The sequence below is a fragment of the Alosa sapidissima genome, chromosome 14 (genome assembly GCF_018492685.1).
Source record: "Alosa sapidissima isolate fAloSap1 chromosome 14, fAloSap1.pri, whole genome shotgun sequence".
Classification (NCBI taxonomy): domain Eukaryota; kingdom Metazoa; phylum Chordata; class Actinopteri; order Clupeiformes; family Clupeidae; genus Alosa; species Alosa sapidissima.
In genome coordinates, this window is record NC_055970.1 from 9,408,489 (window position 1) to 9,428,777 (window position 20,289).

General features: G+C 42.1%; 1 long non-coding RNA gene across 1 annotated transcript; it reads left to right on the forward strand.

Moving 5' to 3' along the window:
• Nucleotides 1-1,217: 1,217 nt before the first annotated feature.
• Nucleotides 1,218-19,315, forward strand: LOC121682267. Its single transcript, XR_006022491.1, has 3 exons — nucleotides 1,218-1,228; nucleotides 11,796-11,799; nucleotides 19,197-19,315. It is a non-coding gene; the product is annotated as an uncharacterized LOC121682267 (long non-coding RNA).
• The last annotated feature ends 974 nt before the right edge of the window (nucleotides 19,316-20,289 follow it).

Consider the following 20,289-nt stretch of genomic DNA (forward strand, 5'->3'; position numbering starts at 1 on the left):
CTGACATTGTCCATATCTGATATGGCACATTAGCCGCTAACTCTCTCAATAGACTAGTGTCCTTCAGTTTATATTGCTTTATGGTAATACAGAGGGGGAAAAAATACACATGCCGTCGTTTGTCATTGTTAACATTGGTGCTCCTCATGCATGTTCTAGTCGCTCCCCTCGCGCCTTTTTAAGTGCAGGTGTTTACCATTGGTAAAGAATGACCTGGCATGACATGGAGAGGTCCTGCACCCTGTTTTCTCTTTATTGATCTTTGGCCTGGTCTTCCTCTCCCCCCACTATTTGACCATTTTATGCACCGGAGGCCTCATTCATTTTCCATGCATAGGATGCTTGGGGCCAAGAGAAAGCTGCTCTCTTTTTTTGAGTCACTGAAGTGACCATGTGGGAAAGAAAGCAGAGGGAGTCACAGATCAACCATTTTCTTCCTCCTCCTCCTTGTATCTCCTGAGTGAAAATCCTCTGGATTTTCGCTCACTGAATGGATGTACCCTTCAGTTTTCAGTCATCTTTCCCTTTTTCTCGCTTATCTTCTGTCCCCTTGGATCACTTAACAAATTGTTGGGGATAATATTTCATCACAAATGTGGACTGATTCCATACGGTTCCCCCTCTATCTCAGGTATCAAGCTTTCTCGAGGAGATTTAGCCATTGCTGTGAGATTTAGATGTGAAGTTATTCTTCATTGTGGTACAAGTTAGTGAAGTCATTCTCAAAGATGGGGGCTATACAGTGGGGGAAATAAGTATTGAACATGTCAACATTTTTTTCAGCAAATATATTTCCAATGAGGCTATTCACATGAAACTGCCACAGGACTTTGGTATTAACTCAAGAAAATCCAAACATTAAAGTCCATAAATAAAGTTGTGTAAAATAAAGTGGAATGACAGAGGAAAAAAGTATTGAACATGCCAATTGAAATGTATTTAATACTTAGTGGAGAATACCCTCAGTCAGGGTGATGATGAGAATGATCAGTACTGAGAACTGCACTAGTATTTATTCATTTATGTTTTTTAACCATTTATGTAATTTAACTTATATTGTCTGTTTTCTGTGTTTTTATGTCGCCAGAGTGCCAAAGATAAATTTCCAGTGTATGTACATTCAGTGGACATTAAAGTGTTTTCTATCTATCTATGTGAAATCTGCCAGTACCATGATATAAAATACAGCCCTACACCATGATGCTTTCACCTCTAAACTTCACTGTTGGTATGGTGTTTTTAGGGTGATGTGCGGTGTCATTTCCCCTCCAAACGTTCGGTGTAGTATGACAGCCAAAAACTTCAATTTTGCTCTCGTCTGACCAGACTGCCTTCTCCCAGTAATACATAGGCTTGTCCAAATGCTGTGTAGTCCATTTTAAACCAGTCGTGGGAGTCTTGCCTGGTGAGCATACATGGAGGCCATGGTGGATTGCACTGCCTACTGTTTTCTCTGGAACAATTGTACTTGCTGCCTCCAAGTCTTTCTGGAGCTCTTTCTGAGTGGTCCCTGGCTCTTGGGCGTCTCTTCTGACTATCCTTCTGACTCCGTGGTCAGAATTCTTACGAGGAGCTCCTGTGCGTGGTTGGTTGATGATGGAGTGATGTTCCTTCCACTTGCGGATAATGGCCCCAATGGTGCTTACTGGAAGTTTTGATATGTCTGTTTCCAGCTCCATTGATATGTTTTGCAACAATAAGGTTACGAAGGTCTTGGGAGAGCTCTTTGCTTTTACCCATCCTGAGATGTTTCTTGTGTGACACCTTAGTAAAGAAAAAACATTTTATAGCCTATCAATATTTACTAACCCAGCTTATTTATTATGTGGGCAGCTGTGGCCTACTGGTTAGCGCTTCGGACTTGTAACCGGAGGGTTGCCGGGTCGAACCCCGACCAGTAGGCACGGCTGAAGTGCCCTTGAGCAAGGCACCTAACCCCTCACTGCTCCCCGAGCGCCGCTGTTGTTGCAGGCAGCTTACTCACCCCGTCATTCCATTTTATTACACATAACTTCACTTATGGACTTAAAATACTTTGTATTTGTGTATCTGTGGAGTTAATACTGGGGAACATACTGTATCATATAAGCCTAAAAAAGGCTTTAATTCTTTATACTTGTACTTATTACCCCCACTGTACATTTGATGGAAAGTTATGTTAGCATTTACTGTTATTCAAATTCACAAAATATCTGTGCTAGACATGTCTATCACATTCTTTTGTAAATACTATCTCTCTCTCTCTCTATCTCTCCCATAGTTAATGTGTCTGTGTGCCCATTATGTGTGACACACACACACACACACACACACACACACACACACACACACACACACACACACACACAGTCTCAGACACATTAATGGCCATGTTCATTAGCCAGCAAGTCTCCCAAAATGTGGTCCCTTTAGGTATTTTTCATTTGAGGTATGCTTTCAAGTCCCTCAATAGTTATAACAAAGGAGAGCAGCATTCACTGCATAACGAATTAGAAGGTCTTTCTTGGCATGCTAAATCAATATTACCATCATTAGAATTGTTATGAGTAGCAAAGTCTAACTAAAATTAAATAAAAAGGGAAATCCTCTAATGAAACTGCCTGGGGAATACTGTATAAATCTGCCTGTATTCTCTGAATTCGGATGGGATTAATTCTGTTAATTGTCTTCAGACCAATTACGACGAGTCTATTCCCCACTGCAGTCTTGTGAAACACTGCAATGCTAATTGGATTTAATCCTTATGTTCTCTTCCCAAATTTAGAAAAAGAGAAGAGGAACTAGTGAAATATCATGTCTTGCTTTGATTCAGTTTTTAAACTGTGTTTTCCCCCCATCAAGTTCTTTTCATGTTTCTGAACTTGGGGGTTTAATTTAAAAAGTAACTTGCTGTACATACTCTGAACATGAGTCTCAACGAATTTGTTCAAAATAACTCTGATTTTGTGTTTGTTTTTCATTCTGTGTCAGAACAGACATGAACTCATTACAGCTGTTGTTTCGGTTGTTACTATGATACAACTGTTTTATGATAGATTCACAACACTGTTTGCTTGACAACTCCATTTGTTAAGACTTCTTTGTTACACAACAAAGGACACATGCATCAACACAACACTGCTGAGCTGAAGCTGTGCAAAGAGCTGAGATGCTTTACTTCTCCACAATGCTCGGGGCACACTTTTCAACACCAGATCCCAGTCCCTGTTGGTGCGTGGCGTACAGAGAGCATGGACATGAGAGTGGGGAGAAGTCTCGACCATAAATTAAAAAGTGCAGCGCTGTAAAACCACATCCTTCTCCACCCACGCCCCCACTCATCCTCTTAAATGACAATAAGAATTAATGGCATTAAAGGGGGGATACTTCTGAGCCTCTTAAACTCTGCTCTATTACCGTGCAGCAGGTTAGGCCCATCAGACATTTGTAGAGTAGAGCTCCCATAGACGGCAGTGTTAACATGTGGAGCCATGGATCAGGGCAGCACAACAGAGAAAAAGCTTTGACAGAGGAGGTGGCTAATGAAAGTTGGCAAATGTGTACATGGGAGGTCAATATGGTTTGGTGAGAAAACCTGCTTTCTTGGAGATGTTCTTCATATCAAATATAAGAAAAGTGAGGACAAAAATATAGATTGAGAGCTGTCCTCTTCCATATGCATGATGTAACCACATAACAAATAGCATATTCAAATGACATATTGTAGAGAATATTGCTACATGACTTCAGTACACAAAATCAGTACACAAGAACTCCTATGAATTGACAGTTACGGGTTTGGACCAGCCAGCTTCTCAACCTGACATGCAGAATGCAGAGAAGGGATGACATTTTTGTTATAATGCCCTGTCTTACGCAAACATGAAAATGCTAAAAGAAAAAGTCTTTAGTGACATGAAGTCAACGCGATGAATCTAATTCCAAAGGTAACAGTTAGAGGCTGTTTACCATCCTATCCTACAAAAGGTATAGCTATGAGTCAGCGAGCACTACCTGAAGGTGGCAGGCAGTTTGATAGCCTCATAGCTTGCATAAAACATCAGTAGCTGAATCACTAGAGTGTTTTTTATAGGACCATTTCCTGATTGGCTTTTATGAAAGCATAAACTAATATGTGCACCGTACTTAATAACCTTGATGTATGTTTTCATTTCTGTTACTATTTTTTTTCTTTTCTTGATTTTTTTGCCTTACATGCTACCAGTATTGACATTGGTCATGAGCGGCCTACTGACTTTGCAAGCTGATGTCACGCCCATTTCATCAGTGCCTGATGGCTAAGCTGGAGAAATGGTGTGGACATCAATTCTCTATTAACACACCCTGTCATCAGCAAGCTGCTTACAGCCGGCTCATTCCACTGAGTGACTGTATACATTTCTGCTAATAATGTGTTTACTTGGGCTGTCCTGGGAGTCAGTGCTGGTGACAAATCCCCCTCAAGGATAAAGTGCTTATTTAGAATTAAGTGACTTCTCATGAAACAAAGAGTACAGAGCAGGAGAGAAAGAGAGAGAGAGAGAGAGAGAGAGAGAGAGAGAGAGAGAGAGAGAGAGAGAGAGAGGGAGAGAGAAAGAGAGAGAGGTTGAATGTGTGTGTACAGTATGTGAGTGTTTATATATATATACACAGTATATACATGAGAGTACCGGTACTTTTCTGTGAGTGTGTGTGTGTGTGTGTGTGTTTGTGTGTGTGTAAGACTGACATATAGAAAAAAAGAAAGACAGAAAGAGAAATAGAGAGAGAGGGAGGGAGAGGTAGAGAGAGATTGAAATGAGGCAAAGAGAGGTCTTACAGCTCTCTCCCTCCCTTTCAGCTAAAAGGAGATTTAGGCTAATGATGCAATTTAAAAACAATAACATTTGTAGGGAAAAGCCAGCACTTAGCTGATGGGTTCTTTGAGAATGACGGGCAGATCACTGCGAGACCAAAGCCCACTGCTAAGCTGGATATGTGTAATGTTTGGAAGAAGCTTCCATGAAGTCACCGCGAGTGTGACTAATCTGGCCACCATGTTCACTCTGCCACAAACCATCCCCAATGAGCGAAAATGTTTAAACCGCAGCCAATCCGGTTCTTATTTGCCATCACCTCAGTCGAGTAATAAAGACATGGGCTCTTTGAAAATACATTTGTCACCTTTCGGATACAATGTGACACTTATGTATGCAGGGCTGACAACACCCTTGAGTTAATCCCTCGTAACGTTGTTCTGGCGGTTTTGTCATCCTTCCTCTGTCAATTTCAAAAACACTCCCAATCAACCACGACAGGGCAAAACAGGGTTTCTCAAACTCCCGACACAGATGCACCGAGAAGCCATCGTGTCATTCAACCCCACTGAACTTTCTTCTTGTTCCGTTCCAAATGCTGCATCGGTCTGGAAGCTGTGCCTCTTAAAAGTGAGGAAATGTCCTCCATCTTCTGCCTTTAAGTGTCACTCTCTGCTGGCTCACAAGGGGGAAGAGGCAGCAAGAGCATCTGGAAAAACAAACAGGAAACCCAGAGAGGAATCTCTGGATGAAATATAGCTGTGGGGGTGGACTCCATATCTATGCCATAAAGTGGAAGTTGGAGAGGGGGGGGGGGGTTGGTGGGGCTATCTGTTTCCATTTGAATCTCATGCCTCATGAAAATATAATGAAAATGTGCCCAGCGACCCGGTGAAAGCAGAGCATTCCATGCTCTTTTGCAGTCTGAGCTATGCAATGAATGACCAGCCTGAAGTTTCCTTTCTTCTCCCAAGCTTGCTTGCTTTCTTTCCCTCGCTCTTTTTAAGAGGAGAGTTTAGGGATTTTCTAGTAATGTTGACATCATTGCAATTAAAATTTGTAAAAGCGCTAGGGAGAGAGGAAAAAAGAAATCTCTGACTACTTAACCAAGGCAGAGAGAACTGTCATTACTGATGTAATTTTAGTGTAACATGAAATATCTAAACTATGTTATTTCATGCCTGTCTACACACACTTTGCAGAAGAAATGTCTCAAGATGACATTTCAAATAGAATTCTGTCTGTAATTTACAGCTGAGCAAATGACTCAAAGAAAAAAAAAAAGATGGAAAATTAATAGGAATAAAAGAACACCTAAGTCAAGTCACATGAGGGTCTAATGTCACTCTCCTAGTGCAATTCCAAATATGAAAGCTTCTTATTATTTATAAATGTGTAGGAAATGTCTTTATTGCATTGTCTTTGTTCCAAAATATCCTTCAAAATGAAGATGTATTAAGTATTCTAAGGCCTTTTATATAGGGTTATGGCTAGGTTATGTGCACAATTATGACCAATTAGACTAACTAACTAGATTTCGCTCAGGCTATTCCACGGCCAAAGTCTATTAGAACTCAATGACATTTCGCAACAAAATTGCCTGATTAGCTTGTGGTCTTAATAGGTAATTTCACCAGTAATTAAAATGTGATAAAAATGTAATAATAAATAATTGCATCTATTAAAAAACACTTACGCTTACATTTGATTTCGCCAGACTTAGAGTATGTATGACGGGTGAACTTTTAATTTTGTCTCTCTTAAGTATCACCTATCATAAGGCCTTGTCAACTAACATAGTGAAAAACAGACACCGTATTTGAATAGTGACCTAGTGTCTGACTAGGACTGATGTTATGCTTCATTCATCAGAAGAGCTTCTGGACTGGACGACATATGCAAGGTTTCGCTCTGAAGCTTTATGCGAATGCATGCTTGAGCTTACACAGAACATCCCCCCCCCAACACACACACACACACACTGAATGCAGGTCTGCAGATGTAACTAGATTCACTCCTCCATCACACATGAACATCTGGATCTGCTAAGGAAATTAACAGCCTCGCTATTCTGCTGTCATTCAGCCTGCAAGCAATTGACCCGTGTGTTGAAAAGTTTTCTTGGATACTTACAGTCCCAGTTCACAGTCCATCCCCTGGTGTCATAAATCATTCTGCTCACTCACAGCGCGGGGCAGTCCTCGTCTGGTTGTAATTTTCAGGTTTCTTTCGGGAACGTTTACGTTAATGTGCAGATTACCAGAATGGCACTTTAAATCTGCGGCAGATGCCGACTGCTGAAAGTTTTAGGAGACTTTTCACGGCGGAAAATCGCCTACATGTAAGGTCATTAATTGCTTGGCTACATAATCCATATGGTTGTGATTGACTTTGATTTTGCGCCAGGTTTTTCATGTTGGACATAACATTGATTTATCTAGAATTAATCTGAAGCGGGGAAAGGTCCTGTGCAAAAAAACAAGACTTGGATACTGTTGTGCAGTACGACATTGCCAAGCTTCATCTGATTCTGGTGGCCACCATTATTCCCAATTACCACTCGTTTCTGGAGAGAGATGCATGGAGAAAGCAATGTCTTCCTCTGGATCGAGCAATAGTCTAGGCGATGAGAATAGAAACCAGAAATAATCAAATAGCAAGAGCAAGACGGGGAAAACAAGATGGGGAAAAGCAATAGAACACAAGCCTGTCCAACAACACCTCAAAGGCCTTGGCCTTCATCAGAGACAGCCAAACTCACATTGTGCGGTCAGAGGTTGATTGTGCAGGTCCACGCTATTGAATTGACTTGTCACAACAGCTGTACAACAGAAATGGTTACTGACTCAGAGGTCCCATACTGATCAACTCAAAGAATTACACATGCTGTCCCACCCACAGTAGGCTTGCTCATTTGTTCACAAACATAATGTAAATATTAAACTGTTTTTAATATACTTTTATGTATAGGTCTGTTCTGTGTACTGTCTACTTAAAGTGTACAAAAATACAAATGATTGAGACAAGAGCTAATATTCTGTTGGCTGTATGTTAAAGTCAAAGCAACTAATGAGAAAGTTTGTGTCAGTGTGGTGCATGATTTGGAAAGACACATTTTCCATTGGTATTTTCAGTCTTGATTTGAGAACAAAACATCCACATAATCACAACGTGACAACAAGTCATACTGGCTTTTAAGTTATATGAGCTCCATGAAACTTATATTGTTCTGTTATTTCTCTCTTCCTCCATGTCTCACTGTTGCCATTGTGTTTCTATTCAATTGTGTAAGGGAACTGAAGCTGTTATCAAAAGCAAAAATACAGAGTTTGAGGGTCTCAACACACACACACGGACACATATACACACACACACACACACACACACACACGGACATGCACACAAACAAACACACATACACGCGCACACACGCACACACACACACACACACACACACACACACACCGACATGCACACAAACAAACACACACACACACACACACACACACACACACACACACACACACACACACACACACACACACACATACGGACATGCACACAAACAAACACAAACAAACACAGTGAAACTTTGAAGAGAGAACATGCGGGCTGCATCTATCTCTGAAGTGAGCTGTGGTAACCCATTGGAATGAGAGCCAGGGTCATAAAGTGTGGATTGGCAGAGAGAGAGAAAGGGAGCACTGCAAATCTGGCTGAACATTCCCTGATCTGGATCCAAGAGAGAGAGAGAGAGAGAGAGAGAGCGAGACAGAGAGACAGAGAAAGACAGGGGTTGCACAAGGAGCCCCTCCTCGCCGATCTGAAATGACTTCACCCCAGATGTCGGGACAGAACGGAGCGCAAAAGGAAAGGCCATGCGAAAGGCACGGCATTAAAATCACACCTTACATCAAGAGGAATCTGTATAGTCAGTGTGTGAGATATACAGTATGGCACGGCATTAAAATCACACCTTACATCAAGAGGAATCTGTATAGTCAGTGTGTGAGATATACAGTATGGCACGGCATTAAAATCACACCTTACATCAAGAGGAATCTGTATAGTCAGTGTGTGAGATATACAGTATGGCACGGCATTAAAATCAAACCTTACATCAAGAGGAATCTGTATAGTCAGTGTGTGAGATATACAGTATATCACATTATGTTTGCACAAATATACAGAGCAAGATGTATCTATGTAACTTGTATTTACACATATAATGCTACCACATGTGGTCTATCTAATGCTAACACAAATGGTCTAAAATCAGAGAAGATAAGGTGATACTATATATAGGGGAAAACATACAGGAATCTACTTTAAAAATGAAAAATGTAAACGGACTGGATAAATGTAAGAGTTTACATGAGCGTCAGAATCACAGGGAGAGGATAATATAATGATCGAGCGGTTTGAAACATTATAATCGGGCCGCACTAAAGCAGTCCCAAAGCACACTGCAGAGAAATGGCCAACAATAGACCCAAGGCAAGCGCATTATACCATACAATGTGATAGAATATTGTAGCTTTGCCTGTTGAGAATTAATTCAACCTCATGTAATATTCATTAACTTCTAATAAAACTGTCCCTTACCATAAACTGCAGCATTGCAGAGGCCTTGCGAAACTACAGGATAGGTATAAATAATGTGCAGTACTGATAGGCTTCTGAAGATATTGTTCAATGGAAGATCTAGTAATTTAGTGTAATTTGAAAACTTACTGGCATAATGTGCCCTGATTGCAACGCTTACAGTTACATTGTGTCCCCAGAGGAAACCTGAAACAACATTATCTATAAAATTTTAACCTCCCATAAAATATACTCATATCTGGTGAAACTATTGTGCAGCGCCAAATGATAACAAAAGGTCGTGAAGGTCAAGACAGTGTCATCAATCCTCTTGGAACAATAGTGGTCCAAACCTCTACATAATTCCCACTACTTCATAAAACTCAAGGAATAACCTTTCCCCCCACTCCACTGGAAACACACGGTAAACACAAGGCTGAAAGATGCTCATATGTATCATCTACAGTACACAAGCACACAATAATAAGAAATGCCATCTTTATTTTCTCTGAACTGATGATCTCCAGTAAATGATACGTAGCTGACTGCACAATGACATTGCATATAGATTTTTTAGGAAAGGCCAGACTCAAAATTCCTATTGATAATACTGGACCAGCTGAGACCAGGAAAGCCCAATGGAGTAGTCCTTATCAGCGTTTTGGCAGTTCTCACATGCCAGATAATACTGCAGTGACTAATGATGTGAACTTAGTAATGACATTCAACCGTGTGCTATTTTCACCCTCAGGGCACTCTTTTGGAATTACATGGCGGCAGCCCAAAAATACAGTGAGGGTCTGGACTGCGACTACTCCAGTACTCCCAGAAAGATGAAGGGGATGGGGGACACGGGAGGGAAATTAATTGCTGTAGAGATTTGTCTTTTTCTGGCATCGCCCATTTTGAAAGATAAAGACTTTATTAGGGGAAGATAAATAATTGACACATTCTTTGCACTGACTTTTTTTGGCAATTTTTATTACACAAAAAGAAAAACCCATTCTCCATCCTATTACACATCAGGAAATGTGAAGAATATGTGGATTTGACATTTAGACAGCCAAAAATTGAACAAAAGAGAGGGAGAGAGAATGAGATGAGAGCAAAAAGGAGGGAGAGTGTGAGAGAGAGAGAGAGAGAGAGATAGAGAGGAGGACAAGAATCTGGCAGCACAATAAATACCTTGCTGAAGTGTCATGTCCGTGTGTGTCATGAGTGCATTAGGTTTTTGGCCCCAGGATGGACGGTGAGGCCTTGAGTGTACAGTTCTCTGGATAAGTGCACTGACATGGCAGTTTAGTTCCACTGAAACATTTATGGCATTATGTAAAAACCCGGCTACTCTGGCTCGAACCTGCTGATGCACACGTGGTCGGAACGTTCACAAGCCCGTTAGCACGTCTCTCCAAAGCTCAGCACATTTTTTACCTGTAACACTCACCGGCCTGTAAATTGTGATTTTTATTGATGAACATCACGAGAGAAGAAGCGCAGATGAATTTATGGTTCGGGGTGATGTACAGCGTACATGGAAGACAATGGAACCATAAAGCACAGAAATAAGGAAAATAGTTACAATGGCTGGCGGGTCACTTTGAAATGGTCGGCATGACTTGCAAAAACAAAAAGTGTCCTGTTTGGTGTTGTTGAAGTGGGGTGGGGGGGGCTCCCACAACCCTGGAGAGCACTGCTCTGTGTCACGAAAACACATTTTATGGGATCCAACAGTCTTTCTCGTGATTTACTCTCTTGTTCTCGACATATACATGTATGTGCGTGCATTAGTATGTGTGTGTGTGTGTGTGTGCTCCTACAGGCTCCAGCAAGACCTAAAGCGATGCACCCCCACCCACCCTTGCCACCAAGCCCGCTCCCAGCCCTCGGGTCATCGCCAGCTAATTAATAACTTCTCTGGGAAAGTGTCCTGGAAAACAACGGGCTCTCCAGAAGTGGCTGTCGTGGAGGCGGGCGGGCGTCCCCCTCCGACAGCCGTGGACGGTGAGGCAGGACGTGGGATCGCCGGTGGTGATTAATGAGCCATTGTTGCTGGAAGGAGCCTATCGCCGCCGGAGCTGTCCAGCTTATCCAGGCCCCCTGAGCCAGAGCCTCTTGGCGAGGATCTCTGACCCCCCGCGTCTTAAATCTCAGGCTGCCGCCTCCTCCGCCACCACCACCACGGGACAGCACAGATAAGCCTGCCCCTGTTTGCCAATGTCCCCTTACTCACATGAAAAATACTCTCGCAAGTTATTTTTTTTCAATGTCGAATCTTGACCATGTTCTGTCAAAGTGCTAAAATTACAAGACAAAAGGCTCAATCTTAACAGGGAGGCTATACCCGGCACGTAGCTGAAGTGTTCCGTTCATGTAGCGTCTGCTGCAACAATTCGTTTCCACTATAATGAATGGAAATGGCTACACCAGGCGTGATAGCGGTGTGTACGTTCGAAAAAATTAGACCAGTCGGTTACACTTTACTTGACAGTATTGACATAAGAGTGACATGGCACTGTCATGAACATATTATAAACAAGTCATAAACATTTATGACATAACGCTTCTGTTATTAAGTGACATTCGGTTTTTGTCATGAGAAATTAGGTTAGGATTAGGGTTAGAGTTCTTGTGTCATGACAGTGTCATGTGTTCATGACAGTGACATGTCATTCTTATGTCGATACTGTCAAGTAAAGTGTTACCGACCAATCTAAACTATTTTTACGTGACGCAAAGCGAGTACTTCAGCTGCGCTCCCGGTGAAGCTTCCCTGTAAGACAGGGGAAAATAGACGACAACAATCTTATTTACTGTATTCAGTAAACGTATGAGAAACAGATGAGAGAACTGTGACATATGACAATCAGTATCTCATTCATGTGGCTATGGGAGGGGCTGGGACTGTAGCAGGCGGAGGCCATCAGGGCCTGAGAGAGGGGAAGCAGGCGGTGAGGCCTGCACTGCTAAAGAGAAGCCGCTGTTACATTTGGCCGGCTTTCCTGCTCATTGCACAAGTGGGTGTCTGAATGGAGAGTCGATAGTGAGAGAGAGGGGTGAGGGCAGATGGAGGGAGGGATGGAGATAGAGAGAGGAGACTGAAAGAGAAATACAGATTGAAAGAATGAAGAAAAGTGTTTAGCAAGGAGCTGCCTTTCAGGGTTTAGTATTACAACTATAACAAAACATGCCAGGGTATTTATCAGGACTAAAGATATGTTAAAGGCAGTGATGCGCTTTACACACACACACACACTCTCTTTCTCCCTCTGTTTCTCTTGCCCTAACAATCTCTCTCTCCCTCCCTCCCTTCCCTGACCTTCTCTATCTCTCACTATCTCTCTCTCCCCCTCTCTCCCTCTCTTTCACAGGAGGGATCTCTCTTGCCCTGACTCCTCTTTTTTCTCCCCTGTGTGAATGGAGGTTAGAGTGCAGATGTCTGGAGCAGGGCCAGGGAGGGAACATTACAACAACACTGAACGCCAGAGCGACACTGAGAGCCGAGCGAGACCATGAGCAGGCATTCGTCTGAGGCAGCAGCGTAGGCTCCCAGTGCCAATAAATCTGTGCGTGTTTACCTTACTGATCTAAAGATATGTCACCCATATGTGAGAGGAGGTGAAGCGCATAGAACTGGAAATCAAGGTACAATTGAAGCTGTATACACAGAGATTTACAAATTTACAATGCTGCATGACAAATGAAAATCATGTTATGCCAAATTCATCATTCTTAAACCCATAGAACAAATAAAAGGAAACATTCTGGATTTAAACAAATTAAGCAGCTTCAATGCAATGTGGTATTTCTTACTTTAGTATTTTCTGAAAAGTAAAAATACATGAAACACATTAGTCAGTTTTAGTGACAGATGTGTTGACAAACTTTGACAGACTTGACAGACTGCCAAGGCCATTCGATATTAACAAACATTACACACTAGAGCGGGAAGGGGAAATGCCAATGGTTCTTCATAACAATGTTCAGACGTGAATTCTGCCCCACACACAGCCTTATAAATGTGTATGAAACTAAATACATCCAGCCAAGACACATACATCTGATGTAGGTCTTCTGTAGCTGTACTGTACCTCGTCTTTTCACACTATCCACATGCTCCAGTCATCATTACACGCACATACACACACACACACACACACACGACGACACACACACACACACACACACACACACACACACACACACACACACACACACACACACACACAATGCAGCTATGCACTTAGGCAACAGACAACAACCCGCCACCCCATTCGCTTCAGAGCTGTATTTTGACATGGTGAATTCTCTGGTATGAAATGGATAAATCCTCCAAGCAGCTCTCTCCCCAGAGCGGAACCAACTGGAAATGAAAGTGGCTGGCAGTCCAGATTAATACCACTTCATTCTTCTTTTATCTGTCTTTCGACTCGCTCCTTGTACTAGGTCCTCCTCCGCCAAAGACAGACTACACCGCTAAGAATTCAGACGAGGTATTATTAATTCATGCTAGTCTGCTATCATGTCAGATCAGTGCCACGCTTTAGTGTCCACTAGAGGTTTGTTGGTGCACCAGAGGAAAAGGTGCCGGGGGTTGAGAATCTGATTCTCAATGCCTTCTTTTACTTAGGTCCATGTCTTTAATAGTAGCTATATTTTTGCTGTAATCTTTCAGACACATAAAGTTGCTGTGCTAGGCCCTGTAGTAGCCATTCCCGAACACACAAGAAAAGTGTAAACATCGCAGTGCTTTTTGAAATTCTTTACCAAACATATTTACTGCCTCATCCTAACCTATAAGTGAAACTAATCTTCATTTCAATGTATTATACGGTCAGTGAAACTTTTGATATAACCAGGTAATTATAATAAAATTATTTAAATTCCTTACAAAAACGTTCATTCTGGTGGCATTTGATTCATGAGCACTGAAAAGCATACTGCTACTCTTTGGCTTATAAGCTGTGGGACAAGCAGGGGAAGACTAGTGTGGTGTCAGAACAGACTGAGAGAACAGAGCAGGTGTTTCTATTAATCCAGCCCCTCCATCAGGCTCGGCACTGACCGCTGGATGCCTTCCTCCCTCCATGCACCCTCCCTCCACACACACACTCACTCACACACACACACACACACACACACACACACACACACACACACACACACACACACACACAGACATACCTTGGCCCTGCCAGAGCTGAGAGCAGATCACTCTTCGTGACACCGTGGAACACATCTGGGTAAGAGACGATGATGGATGCCGGGTGTGTTGGAAAGGCCCAGGGTCGTGTTTCTGCCCCGAGCTCACGGGGGCCAGACCTCTGCTTGCTGGGGCTGAGGCGGCGTGACAGGCTGGGGCTGCACAGGGCTGGCCCTCATCATTTACGCCCGTGACTTGTCAGAGAACAGCCACCGGAGAAGCAGAGGAGAGAGAGCGTGAGAGGATGGTCAGAGTAGCCATTCCCATCCACTGAATCGCTGCTTTTTACGTTTGACGCTTTTTTCCATCTGACTACACAAAAAGTAAATATTAATACATGTAGGAATTATGGAAAACAATAATGGTTATATTGCGGTAAGTGTTATTGAGGAAACATTTTTTCTTATTATTATTTTTCTTTTGTATACACAAAGTGTACCATTGCTTTTTCTTTTTCTTAACAGAGGCTTCCATGGAGCTCTGGTAAGGACAATGTGGCTAGAGCAGTGATTCACAGCACACTATGTTTAGAAATGTCTGACTGATAATGAAACCCAGTCTCTGGCCTAATAGTTTTGGCAAAGGGGTCTGTTTACTTACAGTGCTGGAAACAAATCGGGCCCTGCAGACACAGGGCTAATGAGAGAGGTCTATAGGACTGAGATGGCTGATTTGAAACCCGGATTTTCATAAAGCTGCTGAAAAAAAGACGTTTGGGAGCTGCTGGGGTTATTTTGTTGCTGGCACCAGTCAAAAAACATCACTGGGGCAAAATAAGACATGAACAGAGCTTTACTAAGATAACAAGTGTGGCCAACAGAGCTCTCCTTAAGCGAATAAAATGACAAAACCGCTGGCAGCTCGACCAGGCCTTGATTGAAATTCAAACCACCTAATTGCGCTGGTCCTATGGTTTTGTGATTCAGGACGCAGTTTTAATTGGTTCGCTTATTTCTTTATTTGCAGTTTCATGACGGTTAAGTAAAAACAGATTAGGAGAAAGCTTGGAGGAGAGAAAGGGGATGGGGGGAGGTTCATGAAGAAATATTGGGCCCGACAATGGTAATTGAAAAAAATAGTACATTCTGTTAGGGACCCCGATGTCACTCTCCCTGCTCCGCCCACGCCTGCCGGGGATTGGCCTGTGCCGTTGGGACTGTGCGGATGAGCCGTTTGAGTAACTACAGCGAAGACGAGGGAGGAAGGGGAGGGAAGAAGAGGAGGAGGTGGAGAGGGAGAGGAAGGATGCTTTAAACTGATTTATGTCCGGCCATAATAAAACAGGCATTTCCTCTCTCGCCTGTTTAATATGCAAATATGCAGAGCATCTCGCTACTGACAGCCAACCATTAATAAAGGAGCGTGGCGGCGAGCAGAAAGCCGGCCATAGCTCATCTTTATGAAAATACATGATGATGGTTTTACACGGCGTAATCTTTTAAAGTTGGGCCCTGCCGATGTGCCAGGACAGCTTGGATACTGTGCAATGCACACAGTCATAACTCTCCAGAGAACTTTAATTTTATATATTTTTATATGTATGTATGTATGTATGTATGTCTGTGTGTGTGTGTGTGTGAGAGAGAGAGAGAGAGAGAGAGAGTGTGTGAGTGTGTGTGTGTGTGTGTGCGTGTTTGTACAGGATGTGCCCATGCACCAGAGCAACTGACTGACTGATGGATTAAATTACCAAAACGCGGGTGCAGCGCGGTCCCGAGGACCATGGGAGATCATGCGTCACACATTCACTTAACTCGCCGGTGGAGAACGCATCCAATCAACAGAAAACACATCCGAAGAATGTGATTAATTAGTGGACAGTGAAACATTTGTCTCTTCTGCTGAAGGTTTTCGTTTTCTACCCCCCCAACCCCCCTTTCAAATACAATCCTGGCCATATGGTGCTAAAGAGCATGAATCCTCTCTAATTTTATTAAGAGCATTTACTTCGTGCAGTGATGATGGATGTTCAAGCAGTCACTTGCAGTCATGGTTGTGTGGATGAAACCACATAAAAGAAACATATTAATAAACAGACCAACTTGGGCATATTCTCTGCTGTATATCAAAATGATGCTTGGCTCAGGTGCAAGATGGTTAACACTGCAAACACAGCGCACACTTTGTGAAGAAATTACGCAATCTAAATGGTGGAGCATTCTATTTCCATAGTTTTGATAGTATCAAAAGTGTGCAGGGAAATTAAAAAGAAATATATGATTGAGCAAATTGCTGGCATGCCGTTATGCATTTTTCTCTATTCCCTTCCAGGGAAATGTGTCATATCAGAGGATTCCCAGCTTACCTCCGAGAGAAAAACAGCATTAGGAAAATTACAAATACTCCTGCAATGCACACTTCCACGAAGCCTCAATTATAACCACACTTAGGAATACCGTAGAATTGCACAGTTCCCAACAGACCAGTATAACACAGTATTAGCCATTCTCCTCATACATGTATTTTACATGGGGAACTCTCGGAGGGAGTCGAGCCATGGAGTCTTACACAATTTAAATATGGGATTTGGGACATCAAAGCCAGTCTGATATTGGAATAACAGAAATAATTAGGAACGGGGGTGGAGAGGCAAAAATACCTCCATTTCCATATGAAGATAATTAATGTGAAGCCGAACAGGGGTGCAGAATGGGCCTGTGGTTGGCTCGAGGAGGAGGAGGAGCTAACATGACCTTGCACATGCTGGGCAAAACACACTGTGTTGAAAAGATGTATCAGGGCTTCATAGACAGCATTAGCACTTGAGCATTACATTTACATGTGGAAAATCCCACAACTGTATAGATGGCACATTTAAGAATTGTACAGGTGTAAAGGTTTTCACACTGTATATGCTGTAATTTCCTGAATATAAATAAAATTGCAGTTTATAAATACATTAAGCAATATTTCTGCAGCCCTGAGGTGGGCAGTATATCTACAGTTATGCATTTCTTCATTCTACTTCTTGATTAAATATAATATTCATTAGGTTATTGGGCACTTGAAGGTTGGTTATTCTTTACTCCAGCCAGAGGGAGACAGTAGTGTAGCTAAAACCTGTTTGCTAACAGTCAGCCATACTGCCACAAAAGAAGAAGAAATGTGTCTGTCAAGCTGAATTGTGATGAACTTCCAATGTAAACATGTGCTAATAAAATACTGATTGAATTTTGTTACTAATCTATATGGTTACCATATACCATATGGACAATTGGAATAATGACATCAAGTTCATGCTGAGGCTAACTTTAGCTCAAGACGCTAACGTTAGTTTACAACGTTACTGTTGAATGTGGATATGTGCAATTTAATCAGGTCATTTGACAAACATGAGAAAATGCCGTTAACATAGATCGTGAGTGTCCTCGTAACTGTCTGTTCCATTTTCCTATTTTGTGCTTTGTCATCTAAACATCATAGCCCTATTTCAGAGCCTTAGATAAACCCTTATTCTACTCCCACTACTGTGATTCTTACTTGCAAAAGACACAGGGTATTGCTACTGTATGTGTAACATGCCTAACCTAGCTCAGGAAGAAATGAATCAGGGAGTATGGCTTCTATCTTTTATTGTGTTGTTGAACAACTCATCACTACTGAAACTTCATGGTCAATCCTTTGTGTTTGTCCCTTCCTTAAATGACAACCCTGGTCTAAGAACAACCCATTTTTGGATGATAAAAATAGTAAACGTTTGTTGGGGATCAATACGACATTAATTGGAGTAGTTTTGAGTAGACCGGAATATGCATTTACAACAAAATAACATAGTGATAGCCTTGATGGCCTGCTCCATACCTAAGTATGAAAAGCACGGTTTGTGCAGTCAGTGCATCACCTAAATTCTTCGGAAACACTTTACTTGACAGTATCGACATAAGAGTGACATGACACTGTCATGAACATATGACACTGTCATGATACATGAACCCTAACCCTAACCCTAACTTGTTATGACAAAAACCAAATGTCACTTAATAACAGAAGCATCATGTCATAAACATTTACACATTGACAGTGTCATGACAGTGTCATTTCACTCTTATGTCGATACTGTCAAGTAAAGTGTAACCAATTATTCTTCTCGTCGCCACCATCTTGCTACGAGAAGTCTGTGCAACTCGAATACCGAATGCTGTACAAGCTACTGCCAATGGACAGAAAAGGAGGTGAGTTCGGTGATCGACTTGTGACTCTCTTCTCACAATATGGTGGCCACCGAAATAATAGTAATGAAGTTAGTAGTAATGCACTGACTGCACAGTTAGATAATATCTTTACGATTACAAAGATAAAAATACCTCAGTTTGCCATTGTGACTTGACTTCAATCATCAATATCTTTTGTGTGGTTGAGTCTTGGGCCCTGACTGGAGTGTGCATATTGACATATTGAGCCTGTGGTACTTTTGGAGAGAACCGTAAACCGGGTGCCGAAACGTCGGTCTTAAATGTTGTATCAGCGATAGCGGGGATACATCACTTATGTTGATGTTCAAACAAAACAGAGAGCTAGCTCTCTACTCCCTCCCCCTCTCTCCCGTGCAATTAAATCTCTCCTAAACGCGCATCTCGTCGGTTATTGGTTGAAACACTTTATTTTGCCTTTGAGTGGTTGCCAACCCTTGTTGGTAGCAATTGTTTTTGTGTACATATCTCCGAGCCTAGGCTGTCTACAGAGACACATTTTTTTGACGGCCTGCTTATGGGGCAGGCAGCTAGCGGATCGTTAGGAAAGATTAGATGAATGTGTTAATTTATGTTTGGGCCTTTTTTGGGCCTGAAATCGCTGATACAACCTTTAAAGGCACCCTTAACAAGATTTGCTCTCGGGGTCCCCTCTGGTTGAGAAGCGCATCAATTTTGTGTGAGAGGCAGAAGTGGCGTTCGTCATGTTATGAGGTTATGTGCCATCAAATGATAGGGCTCTCAAGTGTCACGCATTGAGCGTGACAGTCACTCATTTCGGTCTTTAGTCACGCACTCCCGACACATTGTATTTCTCACGCAGAAAAACTATTTATAATATTTAATATGCCGCAGTGCCCAATATTTCTATGGCTGCACCGCTCTCACTATGGAACCAACAGGAATCAAGCGCGTCTCCCCTTGAGTTCTTAGACGAGTCTGCCACTATTAGCCAATCAAAAAAAAAAGAAAGAGGATACACAATAGCCAATCAGAAAATAGCACTATTGTATCTGGGTAAGATTAACACAACAACCAATTAAAAAAAAGCATACCCTGGAATTGTTCACGTGATTCTGCTACCGAAAGTTTCGTTCACCCTCAGAGGAAACCACTGGAGATTCGAGCATCACTTTGAGTTCAGAGTCATCTTTTAATGTTACAACAAATTCACAACTTGTTCGACAAGAACAATGACAACTTGACTGATGTTAGAGAATGTTTCCCAGATAATAAGCAGTTATCAGTTGTTCATGAGTGTCTGTAACTTAGCCAACAGTTTACAGCCTGTTCACCGACAACACCTGCTCAGAACAAGTAGTCTAGGCCTAGTCATATTTTAGTTATCACACGATGACTGACATATTGTCACATTATCAGGCTTGAAGTGTTCAGGAACCGTGCCTGAATTCAGACGTGAGCTGGTATGCTTAAGATTATATTATTATATATTATATATACTCTTTTGATCCCGTGAGGGAAATTTGGTCTCTGCATTTATCCCAATCTGTGAATTAGTGAAACACACTCAGCACACAGT